The sequence below is a fragment of the Bos taurus genome, chromosome 6 (assembly GCF_002263795.3).
Source record: "Bos taurus isolate L1 Dominette 01449 registration number 42190680 breed Hereford chromosome 6, ARS-UCD2.0, whole genome shotgun sequence".
Lineage (NCBI taxonomy): Eukaryota > Metazoa > Chordata > Mammalia > Artiodactyla > Bovidae > Bos > Bos taurus.
Window position 1 is genome coordinate 79,007,715 of NC_037333.1, and position 16,443 is coordinate 79,024,157.

Genomic DNA, 16,443 nt, shown 5'->3' on the forward strand with positions numbered 1-16,443 from the left:
TTTGGGTAGACTTCAATTCAGTTCAGTCACTCAGTCAATGTCTGACTCTGCAACACCATGGACTGCAGCATTCCAAGGCTCCCTACTCAAACTCATGTCCATTGAGTCAGTGATGCCATGCAACCATCTCATTGTCTAGCATCCCCTTCTCCTGCCCTCAATCTTTCCCAGCATCAGGATCTTTTCAAATGAGTCAACTCTTCACATCAGGTGGCAAAAGTATTGGCTTTTCAGTTTCAGCATCAATCCTTCCAGTGAATATTCAGGACTGATCTCCTTTAGGATGGGCTGGTTGGATCTCCTTGCAGTCCAAGGGACTCTCAAGAGTCTTCTCCAACACTACAGTTCAAAAGCATCAATTCTTCAGCACTCAGCTTTCTTTATAATCCAACTCTCACATCCATACATGACTACTGGAAAAACCATAACTTTAACTAGACGGACCTGTGTCAGCAAAGTAGTATCTCTGCTTTTTAATATGCTTTCTACGTTGGGAATACTAGACCACCTGACCTGCCTCTTGAGAAACCTATATGCAGGTCAAGAAGCAAAAGTTAGAACTGGACATGGAACAACAGACTGGTTCTAAATAGGAAAAGGAGTACATCAAGGCTGTACATTGTCACCCTGCTTGTTTAACTTATATGCAGAGTACATTATGAGAAACGCTGGGCTGGAAGAAGCACAAGCTGGAATCTAGATTGCTGGGAGAAATATCAATAACCTCATATATGCAGATGACACCACCATTATGGCAGAAAGTGAAGAGGAACTCAAAAGCCTCTTGATGAAAGTGAAAGAGGAGAGTGAAAATATTTGCTTAAGGTTCAACATTCAGAAAACTAAGATCATGGCATCTGGTCCCATCACTTCATGGGAAATAGATGGGGAAACAGTGGAAACAGTGCCAGACTTTATTTTTGAGGGCTCCAAAATCACTGCAGATAGTGACAGCAGCCATGATATTAAAAGACGCTTGCTCCTTGGAAGGAAATTGATGACCAACCTAGATAGCATATTCAAAAGCAGAGACATTACTTTGCCAACAAAGGTCCATGTAGTCAAGGCTATGATTTTTCCAGTGGTCATGTATGGATGTGAGAGTTGGACTGTGAAGAAAACTGAGCACTGAAGAATTGATGCTTTTGAACTGTGGTATTGGAGAAGACTCTTGAGAGTCCCCTGGACTGCAAGGAGATCCAACTAGTCTATTCTAAAGGAGATCAGTCCTGGGTGTTCATTGGAAGGACTGATGCTGAAGCTGAAACTCCAATATTTTGGCCACCTCATGTGAAAAGTTGACTCATTGGAAAAGACCCTGATCCTGGGAGGGATTGCGGGTAGGAGGAGAAGGGGACAACAGAGCATTAGATGGCTGGATCGCATCACCGACTCGATGGACATGAGTTTGAATGAACTCTGGAAGTTGGTGATGGACAGGGAGGCCTGGCGTGCTGTGATTCCTGGGATTGCAATGAGTTGGACACGACTGAGCGACTGACCTGAACTGAACTGAACTGAGGTTGGTCATAACTTTTCTTCCAAGGAGCAAGCATATTTTAATTTCATCGTTGCTATCCCCATCTGCAGTGATTTTGGAGCTGGAAAAAATACAGTCAGCCACTATTTCCCAATCTATCTGCCATGAAGTGATGGAACCAGATACCATGATCTTAGTTTTATGAATGTTGAGCTTTAAGCCAAGTTTTTCACTCTCCTCTTTCACTTTCATCAAGAGGCTCTTTAGTTCTTCTTCACTTTCTGCCACAAGGATCATGTCATCTGCATATCTGAGGTTATTGATATTGCTCCCAGCAATGTTGTTTCCAGTTTGTGTTTCTTCCAGCCCAGTGTTTCTCATGATGTACTCTGCATATAAGTTAAATAACCAGGGTGACAATATACAGCCTTGATATATTCATTTTCCTATTTGGAACCAGTCTGTTGTTCCATGTCCAGCTCTAACTGTTGCTTCCTGACCTGCATACAGGTTTCTCAAGAAGCAGGTTAGGTGGTCTGATATTCCCAACTCTTGAACAATTTTCCACAGTTTATTGTGATCCACACAGTCAAAGACTTTGACATAGTCAATAAAGTCAATAAGAAATAGATGTTTCTCTGGCATTCTCTTGCTTTTTTGATGATCCAGCAGATATTGGTAATTTGATCTTTGGTTCCTTTGCCTTTTGTAAAACCAGTTTAAACAGTGTTAATAATTGGATTGGTTTGCAGAGATATTTAACAGATATTCTAACTCATTGACACTGGTATGAATTTGTTAAATCCTACATTCCCCTTATTTAAAATTAGCACTGTAGGTAGTCATACAAACTTACAAACATTATAGAAAAGATTACAGAAATGTATAAAATTCTACACTGGGGTCAAAATTTAAAGACAACTTTGGAGAGTACAAGTTTCTGTTTCCAATATAATTTATAGAAATTAAAAATGTTTTTAGGGAGGAAAGTAGCCAGGTACTTGTGATTTAAGGGGTCTATGTCTGAATTCAAAAAATAAAACTTTGCTCACACACAAAGAAAATTTTCATTCATTAAATGCTTAGGTATGGGCTATATAAAAAAGAATTTCTCCATTTTAAACAAAGGAGGCTGGCATGCTATACGGTCCATTCAGTCACAAAGAGTAGTACATGACTGAGTGACTAAAACTTTCACTTTCACTGTGCATGCTAATACATATCAGTGAATAATAGTAGTAATATCTTAAATGGGAATAATATACAGATAAATGTATCAACTACTTGCTTCCATCATACGAAAACTCTCAACACTTTATTTTCATTATTTCTTTCCCTTTAATCTTTTTTTGTAGGATATGTAAATGTATGCCTCAAAAGGCCATATATTTAATTACTGAAATGTAACATAACGATGGATAATATTTATTGAGTGCTAACTATGTGTTCAGGCTCCTGCTTATCTAAATGTCCTTTAACTTCATTTAATAATGAATGACAGACAAAGATTCAATGTAGAGGCAAATATCAGCATTAGGATTTCCCATATAAAGAAATGAAAAATTAAGCATAAAATAGTTGCTTTATTATGCTGACATAATTTGTAATTCATGGTGATTAATTTCAAACTCAGACAAATAAAAACTTAGACACAAACTCAGTGAATATACTCTTAAATACCATGATATTTTCTCTTCCAAGTAAGTTTTGATATCAAATGAAGACAAAAGTACATGAAACTAGCACTTGCTTGCTTCAGAAACTTGATGGAAGAAAAACAAAAGAGTAAATGTATAAAAGACACATTTATGTCACAATTTAGAAGATCTTTTTTCTATTCTTATTATTTACTTCAACTACAACTATAAAATTTATGTAGCTGTTTCCTTGAATTATTGGAGTAAAAATATATTTCAAAGAGCAGATGCTAAGTATATATATCTTTTAAATGCACATTTTTATGCTATTGCAAGCCACATAATGATTGAAAACCAAACCTCTATTATTATTATCATTATTATTAAATTTGATTCTCCTTTGCATCTCATAGAATCAAGTGAACGTTTCTAAATAGTTAAAACCTAGTTATAAGAGTGTGGTTTATTCATGGATTTACTGTTTTTTCTCCTAACCTGGTGTGTTATTTAATTATAGTGACTGACATTATGTTAATAAACTTATAATGAGAAGTGCAAAGCAGAATTCAAAAGTATAATAAGTGTTCAATTAATGTTTGCAACATGAACTCACATGCAAACAGAAATTTTATAATACCAATATTTGCTATATTTATAATAATTATTTATCTATTATATAATTAATATATAATAATATTAATTAATAAGTAATAATATTACTAATTAATAATATATAAGTATTATATATAATATTTATAATATAGTGAATATTGTAATATTTGCTATAAATATAATGCTATATTTATGTAACAAATATGTATACACATTTATGATCTTATTTTCTACTAAATACATTTTTAATGAAAAGTGAAAATCTGTCTGGAATATATCATTGAATAATAGAAGAAGCTGAAGTTGAACGGTTCTATGAAGACCTACAAGACCTTTTAGAACTAACACCAAAAAAGGTGTCGTTTTCATTATAGGGGACTGGAATGAAAAGTAGGAAGTCAAGAAACACCTGGAGTAACAGGCAAATTTGGCCTTGGAATACGGAATGAAGCAGGGCAAAGACTAATAGAGTTTTGCCAAGAAAATGCACTGGTCATAACAAACACCCTCTTAAACAGCACAAGAGAAGACTCTATATATGGACATTACCATATGGTCAACACTGAAATCAGATTGATTATATTATTTGCAGCCAAAGACGGAGAAGATCTATACAGTCAGCAAAAACAAGACCAGGAGCTGACTGTGGCTCAGACCATGAACTCCTTATTGCCAAATTCAGACTTAAATTGAAGAAAGTAGGGAAAACCACTAGACCACTCAGGTATGACCTAAATCAAATCCCTTATGATTATACAGTGGGAGTGAGAAATAGATTTAAGGGCCTAAGTCTGATAGATAGAGTGCCTGATGAACTATGGAATGAGGTTCGTGACATTGTACAAGACAGGAATCAAGACCATTCCCTTAGAAAAGAAATGCAAAAAAGCAAAATGGCTGTCTGGGGAGGCCTTACAAATAGCTGTGAAAAGAAGAGAAGCAAAAAGCAAAGGAGAAAACGAAAGATATAAACATCTGAATGCAGAGTTCCAAAGAATAGCAAGAAGAGATAAGAAAGCCTTCTTCAGCGATCAATGCAAAGAAATAGAGGAAGACAACAGAATGGGAAAGACTAGGGATCTCTTCAAGAAAATCAGAGATACCAAAGGAATATTTCAAGCAAAGATGGGCTCAATAAAGGACAGAAATGGTATGGACCTAACAGAGGCAGAAGATATTAAGAAGAGATGGCAAGAATACACAGAAGAACTGTACACAAAAGATCTTTATGACCGGGATAATCATGATGGTGTGATCACTGACCTAGAGCCAGACATCCTGGAATGTGAAGTCAAGAGAGCTTAGAAAGCATCACTATGAACAAAGCTAGTGGAGGTGATGGAATTCCAGTTGAGCTATTCCAAATCCTGAAAGATGATGCTGTGAAAGTGCTGCACTCAATATGCCAGCAAATTTGGAAAACTCAGCAGTGGCTACAGGACTGGAAAAGGTCAGTTTTCATTCCAATCCCAAAGAAAGACAATGCCAAAGAATGCTCTAACTACTGCACAATTGCACTTATCTCACACGCTAGTAAAGTAACGCTCAAAATTCTCCAAGCCAGGCTTCAGCAATACGTGAACCATGAACTTCCTGATGTTCAAGCTGGTTTTAGAAAAGGCAGAGGAACCAGAGATCAAATTGCAACATCCGCTGGATCATAGAAAACGCAAGAGAGTTCCAGAAAAACATCTATTTCTGCTTTATTGACTATGCCAGAGCCTTGGACTGTGTGGATCACAATAAACTCTGGAAAATTCTGAAAGAGATGGGAATTCCAGACCACCTGACCTGCCTCTTGAGAAATTTGTATGCAGGTCAGGGAGCAACAGTTAGAACTGGAGATGGAACAATAGACTGGTTCCAAATAGGAAAAGGAGTTGTCAAGGCTGTATATTGTCACCCTGCTTATTTAACTTCTATGCAGAGTACATCATGAGAAACGCTGGACTGGAAGAAACACAAGCTGGAATCAAGATTGCCGGGAGAAATATCAATAACCTCAGATATGCAGATGACACAACCCTTATGGCAGAAAGTGAAGAGGAACTCAAAAGCCTCTTGATGAAAGTGAAAGAGGAGAGTGAAAAAGTTGGCTTACAGCTCAACATTCAGAAAACGAAGATCATGGCATCCGGTCCCACCACTTCATGGGAAATAAATGGGGAAACAGTGGAAACAGTGTCAGACTTTATTTTTCTGGGCTCCAAAATCACTGCAGATAGTGACTGCAGCCATGAAATTAAAAGACGCTTACTCCTTGGAAGCAAAATTATGACCAACCTACAGGTTTGTCTAGTCAAGGCTATGGTTTTTCCTGTGATCATGTATGGATGTGAGAGTTGTACTGTGAAGAAGGCTGAGCGCTGAAGAATTGATGCTTTTGAACTGTGGTGTTGGAGAAGACTCTTGAGAGTCCCCTGGACTGCAAGGAGGTCCAACCAGTCCATTCTAAAGGAGATCAGTTCTGGGTGTTCTTTGGAAGGAATGATGCTAAAGCTGAAACTCCAGTACTTTGGCCACCTCATGCGAAGAGTTGACTCATTGGAAAAGACTCTGATGCTGGGAGGAATTGGGGGCAGGAAGAGAAGGGGACGACAGAGGATGAGATGGCTGGATGGCATCACTGACTCGATGCACGTGAGTCTGAGTGAACTCCGCGAGTTGGTGATGGACAGGGAGGCCTGGCGTGCTGCAATTCATGAGGTCACAAAGAGTCGGACATGACTGAGTGACTGATCTGATCTGATCTGAAGTATATTTATCTAGCACCTTCTTTGACAAACTATACCTATATCTTGAATTAGTGGCATATTACTCTAACAACACACACACAGTTGAAATGACATTTTTAAAAAGTCAATATTTTAGTATATTATTTAAATATTAATTAATATATACATTACACTGCATTAATGTAAGCTCTGCTGTCTATAAGTTTAAACCATGTTTTAAGTGAAGTCACTTTAAAAGTCACTGGGTTTTTATAAAATAGAAATATTCAGATTTTTAAAAATATAAAAATGTTAATGCCTCATAACTTCATACTCAGGATTTCATAAAGTTTTTCTCAAGACAAAATCCCTTTAGCAAAAGTGAATGTAAATAAGAACTTTTTGAAAGTCATGGTATATTTCTGATACCAGCAATGGAAATGAACAGATGAAGTATCTTAAAAAAAAATAATAATAATCTCCAAAAAAATAATGAGAAAATAATTTTTCTCATTATGAGCTAAATGAGCAAATTCTCAGACGTGGAACAGAAATAAATTTGAGTGCACCATCCAAAAAGATAAAAGAAAAAGCTCTCTAAACAGTGATTTTTTTTTAAGTGCCATAACTTTCCTGATAACTTGCTAGTCTTAATAAGAAGTGTAAAAATCTCTGTGTGACACAGAAAGATCACTCTTAAACCTGAAGCAAAATCATATTGAGCAGAAACTGTTTTAAAAATAACCAAAGGAAAGTCCAGATGCTTTGGTCATATTGACTCTAAATTTAATGGAAAACTTGCCTACAACAAAGTGTTCACACTCTAAGAAACAAGCAAACATTATTTAAAGCAAAATATATTATATTTTTCAGAATATTTATTAATTTAGTCAACTGAAAGTCTCCATAAACTAGGACTTTGGCAAATTACTTCTAGGAATATCTCAGTGCAAGCAAATAAAATTCTACTACAATAATTCAAAAATGCTATGCCATGAATTAAATTCTATACATAAAATAATTATAATATTTTTATTACAGTACCAATGAAACTACAAATGAATAAAAATTTAGGAAAAGAAGTCCTTCTTACATATGTTTTATGCTGTATTTATAGAAAATTGATGTGGGCTTTCCAGGTGGCACTAGTGGTAAAGAACCTGCCTGCCAATGCAGGATGTAAAAGACATGGGTTTAATCCCTAGGTCAGGAAGATATGGTTTCAATCCCTGGGTCAGGAAGATCCCCTGGAGAAGGGCATGGCAACCCACTCCAGTATTCTTGCCTGTGGAATTCCATGGACACAGGATCCTGGAAGGCTACAGTCCATGTGTTTGCAAAGAGTTAGACACGAGCATTGGAGAAGGAAATTATGGGGTCGAAGAGAGTCAGACACGACTGAAGTGACTTAGCAGCAGTAGCAGCAGCAGACACAACTGAAGGGAATTAGCATGCATGATGTGAGAATAACAAGTATTTTCAAAAGCCAGTTATATATACTTTATTACTTCAATGTATATGGGAATAATAACTGACCCATGAATTTTCTGGTCAGACTGTTATTAATTATAATTGGACCTAGAGTCTCAAAGATTCTAAATAGGAAAAGTTTCTCTAAATTATTATTTTTACCTTTCTTCTTTTTTCTTTCTAGCATTACTTACTAATAATTCTAAAAACTCAATGAAGCTATGAGACACACCATGCACAGTGGGTCATAGTAGAGTTCTGGCAAAACGTGGTCCACTGGAGGAGATAATGGCAAACCACTCCAGAATTCTTGCCGTGAGAACCCCATGAACAATATGAAAAGGCAAATAGATATGACACCGAAAGATGAGCCCCGCCACATCAGAAGGTGTCCAATATACTACTGAGAAAGAGCAGAGGGCAATTACAATAGCTCCAGAAAGAATGAAAAGGCCAGGCAAAAGTGGAAATGACATTCTGTTGTGGATATGTCTGGAGGTGAAAGTAAAGTCTGATGCGGTAAAGAACAACACTGTATAGGAAGCAGGAATGTTAGGTCCATGAATCAAGGTAAATTGGATGTGGTCAAATAGGATGTGGCAAGAGTGAACACAAACATCTTCAGAAACAGTGAACTAAAATGGACAGGCCTATAGCCAGACATCCTGTAGTGTGAAGACAAGTGGGTGATAGGAAGCATTACTGCAAACACAGCTAGTGGAGGTGATAGACTTCCAGGTGAGCTATTTCAAATCCTAAAACACAATACTGTTAAAGTGCTGCACTCAATATGTCAGCAAATTTGGAAAACTCAACAATGGCCACAGGACTGGAAAAAGTCATTTTTCCTTATAATCCCAAAAAAAAGGGCAGTGCCAAAGAATGTTCAAGCTACTGGACAATTGCCTTCATTTCACATGTTAGTAAGATTATGCTCAAAATCCTTCAAGCTAGGCTTTAGCAGCATGTGCACTGAGAACTTCTAGATGTACAAGCTGGGTTTTTAAGAGGCAGAGGAATCAGAGATCAACGTGTCAACATTCTTTGGATCACAGAGAAAATGAGGGAATTGTAGAAAAAGGTATGCTTATTTTTTAAAATAATTAATTAATTTTAATTGGAGGCTATTACTTTACAATATTGTGGTGTTTTTTTGCCATACATGAACATTAATCAACCATGGATGTACATGTGCCCCACCATCCTTAATCGCCCTTCCACCTCTCTCCCTACCCTATCACTCTGGATTGTCCCAGGGCACCAACTTTGGGTGCCCTGCTTCATGCATCGAATTTGCACTAGTCATCTATCTACTCAAAAACCTTTGAATGTGTGGAACACAACAAACTGGAAAATTCTTAAAGAGATGGGGATACCAGACCACCTTACCTGTCTCTTGAGAAACCTGTATGCAAGTCAAGAAGCAACATAGAATCCTAAATAGAACAACTGACTGGTTCAAAATTGGGAAAGGAGTTCAATAAGGCCGTATGTTGTCACCTTGCTTATTTACCATAGGCACATCATGCAAAATGCCAGGATGGGTAAAACATAAGCTGGAATCGAGATTTTGGGAGAAATATCAACAACCTCAAATATGCAAATGATACTACTCTGGTGGCAGCAGGAGAAAAGGGGTAGCAAAGAGTTGGACACAACTGAGCAACTGATCTGATCTGATCTGAAAGAGCACCTTGATGAAGGTAAAAGAGAATTAAAAAATCTGTCTTACAGCTCACATTCAAAAAAACTAAGATCATGGCATCCAGTCCCATTGCTCCCTGGCAAATAGAAGGGGGAAAAGTAGAAACGATGACATATTTTATTTTCTTGGGCTCCAAAATCACTGTGAGTGGTGACTGTAACCCTGAAATTAAGACAATTGCTCCTTGGAAGGAAAGCTATGACAAACCTAGACAGGGTATTAAAAAGCAGAGACATCAGTTTGCTGACAAAAATCTGTCTAGTCAAAGCTGCTATAATTTTTTCAGTAGCCATTTACAGATGTGAGAGTTGGACCATAAAAGAGGCTGAGCACTGAAGAACTGATGCTTTTGAACTGTGCTGCTGTAGAAGCCCCTTGAGAGTCCCTTGGACTACATGGAGATGAAACCAGTTAATTTTCAAATAAAACAACCATGAATATTCACCGGAAGGACAGATGCTGAAGCTCTAATACTTTGACCACTTGATGCGAAGAGCAAAACCATTGGAAAATACCCTGATGCTAGGAAAGATTGAATACAAAAAGAGAAGGGAGTGGCAGAAGATGAGATGGTTGGATAGCATCACCAACTCGATGGACATGAATTTGAGCAAATTCTGGGAGATGGTGAAGGACAGGTAATCCTGGCGTGTTGCAGCCCCTGGGGTTCCAAAGAGTCTGACAGGACTTAGCAACTGAACAATGACAACAATGCTCAAAAGGCATAATATTATTAGAGCTAAATATGGTTTTTCTTATAGACTGATATATGTATATTACACTTTCAAAAATATTTCAAAAAATATTCATGAATCTGGACTGAGTAGGAACCTGCCTTTACCATAAAATTATGTAATCAAGTGTGTCCAATATTGTAAAAATAAATTCTGGCTATGTGAAACCTACTCTCAACTATGTCACTGGAAAAAATGAAAAAAATAAACGAACAACTAAAAACCTGTACTGATGGCAATGCACTATAAAGGATGCTATTTAAACAGTATTTAAACATATTTAGAAGGAATATGAGTTGTATATCCATGCTTCAAGTACAATCATCAGTACATCTGTCAGCAAAATAAATGATGACAGGACATAATATCTTGTGACATTTCAATACCAATGCTGCAAATAGTAAGTTGGATAAAGTATAAAAATCCTCTTGTTAAATATAGAAGACAAGATTGAAATAGCTCAATTAAAGCCATACATTTGTTAGGTGAAAAACAGCACTCAAACAACATTTGTCTACTAAAACATGCTTTATGAAAATGCAAATATATCAAAAGTAAAGCTTAGTAAGACAAAGCTGACATGAATAGGTTAATATTCAGTACATTATATTTTAAAGAAAAAATATTAAAAGGGATAAAGAAGTTCAATGAATAATGAAAAAAATGTTCAATGTATTAGAATATAATAATTCTAAAGATTTATGTCCATAACAAGAAAGCTTCAAAATACACGAAGCAAGTGAATCAATAAATAAATCATTGGATATTCATATGATAAAATACTATTCAGTAATATAATTAAATAAACTATGGATACCCTCAACAACATGTATTCATGTTAAAATAACTACACTGAGTGAAAGAAATTAGTTCTTTTAAAATGCCTCTCCTGTTTATATGAAATTCTAGAAACAAACTAATCTTTAGTGACATAAAGCAGGTTATGGGATGCCTTTGGGCAGTGGGAGGGGCAGGCAAAGGGGATTATGAAGAGGTATGAGACAATTTTTAGGGATGATTATTATATTCACTCTCTTAATTGTGGTGATAATTTGACAAAGTACTTATGTCAATACTATGAGACTACAAACTTTAAATTGGTAGAATTTTATTTTATGTCAACTATAACTTAATAGTGAAGAAAATAAAAGTCAGTCAAGTACAGGGACATTCAGTACTTCATTGTTACTAGCAGCAAAAATAAAAAATAAATAAAACTACCTAAAGGACTACCAAAGAGGTGATATTTGAGGAAACTTTGGTTCATGCAAATCATTATATATTATGTTGCCACTAAATGAATGAGCTAGATATTTTCTCTTGTAAATGAGAAAAACCAAGATGTATATATAGCCTAAAGTGTGACCTGTTTTCTTAAACATCAAAAATCAATGTATGTGTTCATATATTTTATTATGATTATAGGAATATGGAGAAAGCTATGGAATTATATACACTGAACTTTTAATTGATGTCTTGTGAGCACCGAAGAATTGATGCTTTTGAACTGTGGTGTTGGAGAAGACTCTTGAGAGTCCCTTGGACTGCAAGGAGATCCAACTAGTCCATTCTGAAGATCAGTCCTGGGATTTCTTTGGAAGGAATGATGCTAAAGCTGAAACTCCAGTACTTTGGCCATCTCACGTGAAGAGTTCTCATTGGAAAAGACTCTGATGCTGGGAGGGATTGGGGGCAAGAGGAGAAGGGGACGACAGAGGATGAGATGGCTGGGTGGCATCACTGACTCGATGGACGTGAGTCTCAGTGAACTCCGGGAGTTGGTGATGGACAGGGAGGCCTGGCATGCTGCGATTCATGGGGTCGCAAAGAGTTGGACATGACTGAGCGACTGATTTGATCTGATCTGATCTGAACTCATGAGGAAGTGTCAAGCCAGCAAAAAGTCAAAGAGAAAGAATGATCTGTGAAGAAAGCTTAAGTGATTGTTGATTGTGTCTCTTATCACTTCTAACTCTAACAAGAGTTTCAAAGTTAATTTGTTCATATTAACTTTGTTCTGGAAATTGTACTCCTGAGGTTCCCCAAAGAAGCTATATCTGTCCTATATATAGATTTTACTTAGAACATATAAGACAGTCTCAAAAAGCTCTGATACACACACTCTTGCCAACTTTCACACTGACAGTTTCATCCTACTTACAATCTAGAATTTGTGGGGTTTTTTTGTTTTCTGCTTCTTTGGAAAGAAAACCTGCTGATAAAAATAGAATCATCCTTGGCTACTGTAGAACATAAATGTTTTCCCATCACAGCTTTAACTTCTCTTTTCACTCACACACATGTTCACATACACATACAGTATACACACACTGACTTTAGAAAATATCTCTCCAGTTTAGTGATTTCATTTCTCTGTAAATGAACTCTTTTGTTTCTTTTAAGATTTTAAAAAGAAATTGTCCTTTCATAAGAAAATTGTTGAGCTCACAATGAGAGACAGAATATTTTGGAATTTAAACACAAACTTATCCGACACTCATATTTCAAATAACACTCATAAAATGTGCAACAAACAAAAATTAAAATCCCTGATACTTTCCTTTTCTATTATTTTGCCTGTCACTTTTAGTAGAAAATTGAGATACCCTTAACAAAAAATAAAGGGAATCATTTTACTTCTGTCAACAAAATGTACAGTTCAAATTAAAATTTCTGGCCTAACACGTCTTTTTCAATGATAGATCCAATGACTCAATGGTGTTAAAGGAACTTATATTTATAACACCGTTAAAATTAAATGTGTATATGTATTTATTGGGTCACCTAAAAAGTTAGCCATAAGATGTTAGAAAAGTTAAAGTGTCAGTAGCTTAGTTGTGTCTGACTCTTTGCAACCCTGTGGATTGTAGCCCAACAGGTTCCTCTCCCCATGGAATTCTCCAAGCAAGAATATTGGAGTGTTGCAGCCATTCCCTTCTCCAAGGAATCTCTCCAACCAAGGAATCGAACCTGGGTCTGCATTGCAGGCAAATTCTTTACCACCTGAGCCACCAGGGAAGCCCCATAATGTGCTAGGGGAAAATCTAAATGAATTATTAGGTCAACCCAATATAAACAAATAAGTTTCATATATAATATTTATATTTTATATATATTATTTATATTGTATGTAAGTTATATATTACTTAAAATATGTACTTAATGTTGTTCACTTTTTCTTTCACTTCCCCATCAAAGGTACCTTTTCCATTGAAACCATTTTCCCCTTTTCTTGTCTGATAATCTTTCTATAAATTCTGCAGTCCAAAGGAGCTTTCAGTATATTTCCTAACAGTTTCAAACACAAAGAATAAAAATCATTTTATATCAATATTCAAACAAAATTGTTATAAATATTTGACATGTCAAATATTTTTGGAAATTTTGTAGTATCATGAGTTGTTGGAGGAGTTTGAAATTTCCTTGGTTCTGTCTCATCACAATAAAAATTTGAATCAATGGACAGACCAGCATTACAGCCCTCGGATGGACCAGTGTTACAGCTCAGTTTTATTTACAACGTAAAGGAAAATACATTCTTGAGGCATGAGGGCATTCCGACCCAAAAGATGTGAAGAAAAGAGAGGCCCTTGGCCCAATTTTGGCTCCTCTTTTTATATGTTTCTCCCCCCCCCGGGCCTGTGCTATGTAAATTGGGCTAGCCAGTAGTGTTGTTTGTTTTGCCTAAGGTCTTCACTCTGGTCCTCAGACCTTCCTTTGTACTATTTTCACAGGCTTTTCCCTTCCTTGTTTTTTAGCCACAGCCATTCTGGACTCCTTTTTTTACTGCTCTAACTACCTAGCATTCCCCCCTCAAGAGATAGGAGGTCCAATTCTTTGGGAATAAGGGTGCTGAGGTCTTTCTGACTACTTCCTGCTGAACTGGGACTGTGATGGGCATTGGGCCTCCCTCTCCTGCTAGTCTCAAGCCTAAGAGTCCTTATAGTAGTGTCCATCTAAGGGTGAGTGATATTTTCTACGGTTGACTATAGTTTTATATATCCTTGTTGAACTTGTACTGCATGTTGTAACTTGTTGACCTGTGCGGAGACAAAATGGGTTAGACAATTGATAAATCATGGAGCAATCACAAGCAGCATCAATATGGTGATGACAGGGACTAGTAGGGCATTCAGTTCAGTTCATTTCAGTTCAGTCGCTCAGACGTGTCCTACTCTTTGTGACCCTGCAGCACACCAGGCCTTTCTCTCCATCACCAACTCCCGGAGTTCACTGAGACTCACGTCCATCGAGTCAGTGATGCCATCCAGCCATCTTATCCTCTGCCGTCCCCTTTTCCTCCTGCTCCCAATCTGTCCCAGCATCAGAGTCTTTTCCAATGAGTCAACTCTTTGCATGAGGTGGCCAGAGTACTGGAGTTTCAGCTTTAGCATCATTCCTTCCAAAGAACACCCAGAGTTGATCCCGTTCAGAATGGACTGGTTGGATCTCCTTGTCGTCCAGAGGACTCTCAAGAGTCTTCTCCAACATCACAGTTTAAAAGCATCAATTCTTCGTCATTACTGCTGCTGCTGCTAAGTCACTTCAGTTGTGTCCGACTCTGTGCGACCCCATAGACGGCAGCCCACCAGGCTCCTCTGTCCATGGGATTCTCCAGGCAAGAACACTCGAGTGGATTGCCATTTCCTCCTCCAATGCATGAAAGTGAAAAGTCAAAGTGAAGTCGCGTCCAACTCCTAGCGACCCCATGGACTGCAGCCCACCAGGCTTCTCCATACATGGGATTTTCCAGGCAAGAGTACTGGAGTGGGGTGCCATTGCCTTAGCCAACTTCAAATTTCCCATTGCCAGGAAGATCCCCCAAAGAGATACTGTAGCCATCCCAAGAACTCTCTAGCTCATTTTTTGAGATCTTGTAGGGTCTGAGTGTTTTTCTTGAGGACTGTGAGACTTTCTTTAACTTAGCAGGAGGTATAGACCAAGAAACAACACATCTTATTCAAGATTGGCTCAAGTCCCCCCTAGTTTAGAGATCAGGAGATCTATCTCCTGTCTGTTTTGGAGTACAATCCTTGCCAAGCTGTGTTGGCTCTTTAGAGCTGTCCTGAGAAATCTTATCCCCAGAAACTTAATTTTAGGGGTGTTCATTAGAATGGCCCTCATTTGTAGCTTTAAATAGGTATCCGAGATCTCCCAGAGGTTCACAGGTGTATTGAGTGTCCTCTTCTGTTTTCTTGCATGGCTTGACTCATGAGTAGTAAATCCAGGAGTTATGTCCTGGTACCTTGATTGCTGTGGGGGTAAAAGCACTACAGGATAGGGGCCCTTCCATGTGGGCTGGAGTTGAGCCTTGGGCCATCCATCTTTCCAGACTTTAATTTGTACTTGAGTCCCTTGAGCATATAGTGATGACTCTTTAGAATCGTTTGGGTCCTGGTTGACACGCTACATGTGTATATCCTGTTGGAATTGCCCAATGGCCATGCTATAGGACAGAAGGGTCTTAGCCTCTGGATCTAGGAAGAGGTCATTGATGTAAACAAAAGGTCTTCCATATAGCATCTCATAAGGATTAAGACCAACCTGTTCCTTAGGGGCAATATGGGTGTGGAGGAGAGCTATTGGTAAAGCCTCCTTCCATCCCAGGGAAGTCTCCTGGGAGGTCTCTTCTTTTTTTATAGCTGATTTTAAGAATTGGTTGGCTCTCTTTACTTTTCCTGAAGACTGAGGCAGGCCTCCAGGAACACTGGAGATAATAAGTAATGTCCAATGCTTTAGAGACCTGTTGGGTGACCTTAGAAGTAAATGATGTTCCATTGTTACTTTGTAATGACCCGAGCTGACCGAATCACAGAATGATTTCATTGAGCAGTTTTTTTGTTTGTTTGTTTGTTTTGTTTTGTTTTTAACCACCTCCTCAGCCTTCTCAGTCTGGGTGGGAAAGCCTTCAATCCATCCTGGGAATGTATCTATCATGACTAATAGGTATTTATACCCTTGAGAAACTGGCATCTGGGTGAAGTCCATCTGCCAGTCCTCTTCTGGGTAGGTCCCACATCATTGGACAGGCTGGGCCAGCTGGGGTTCAAGCTCCTTGGGAGTTGTTTAATTGGCAAGTGGAACAAGAGAA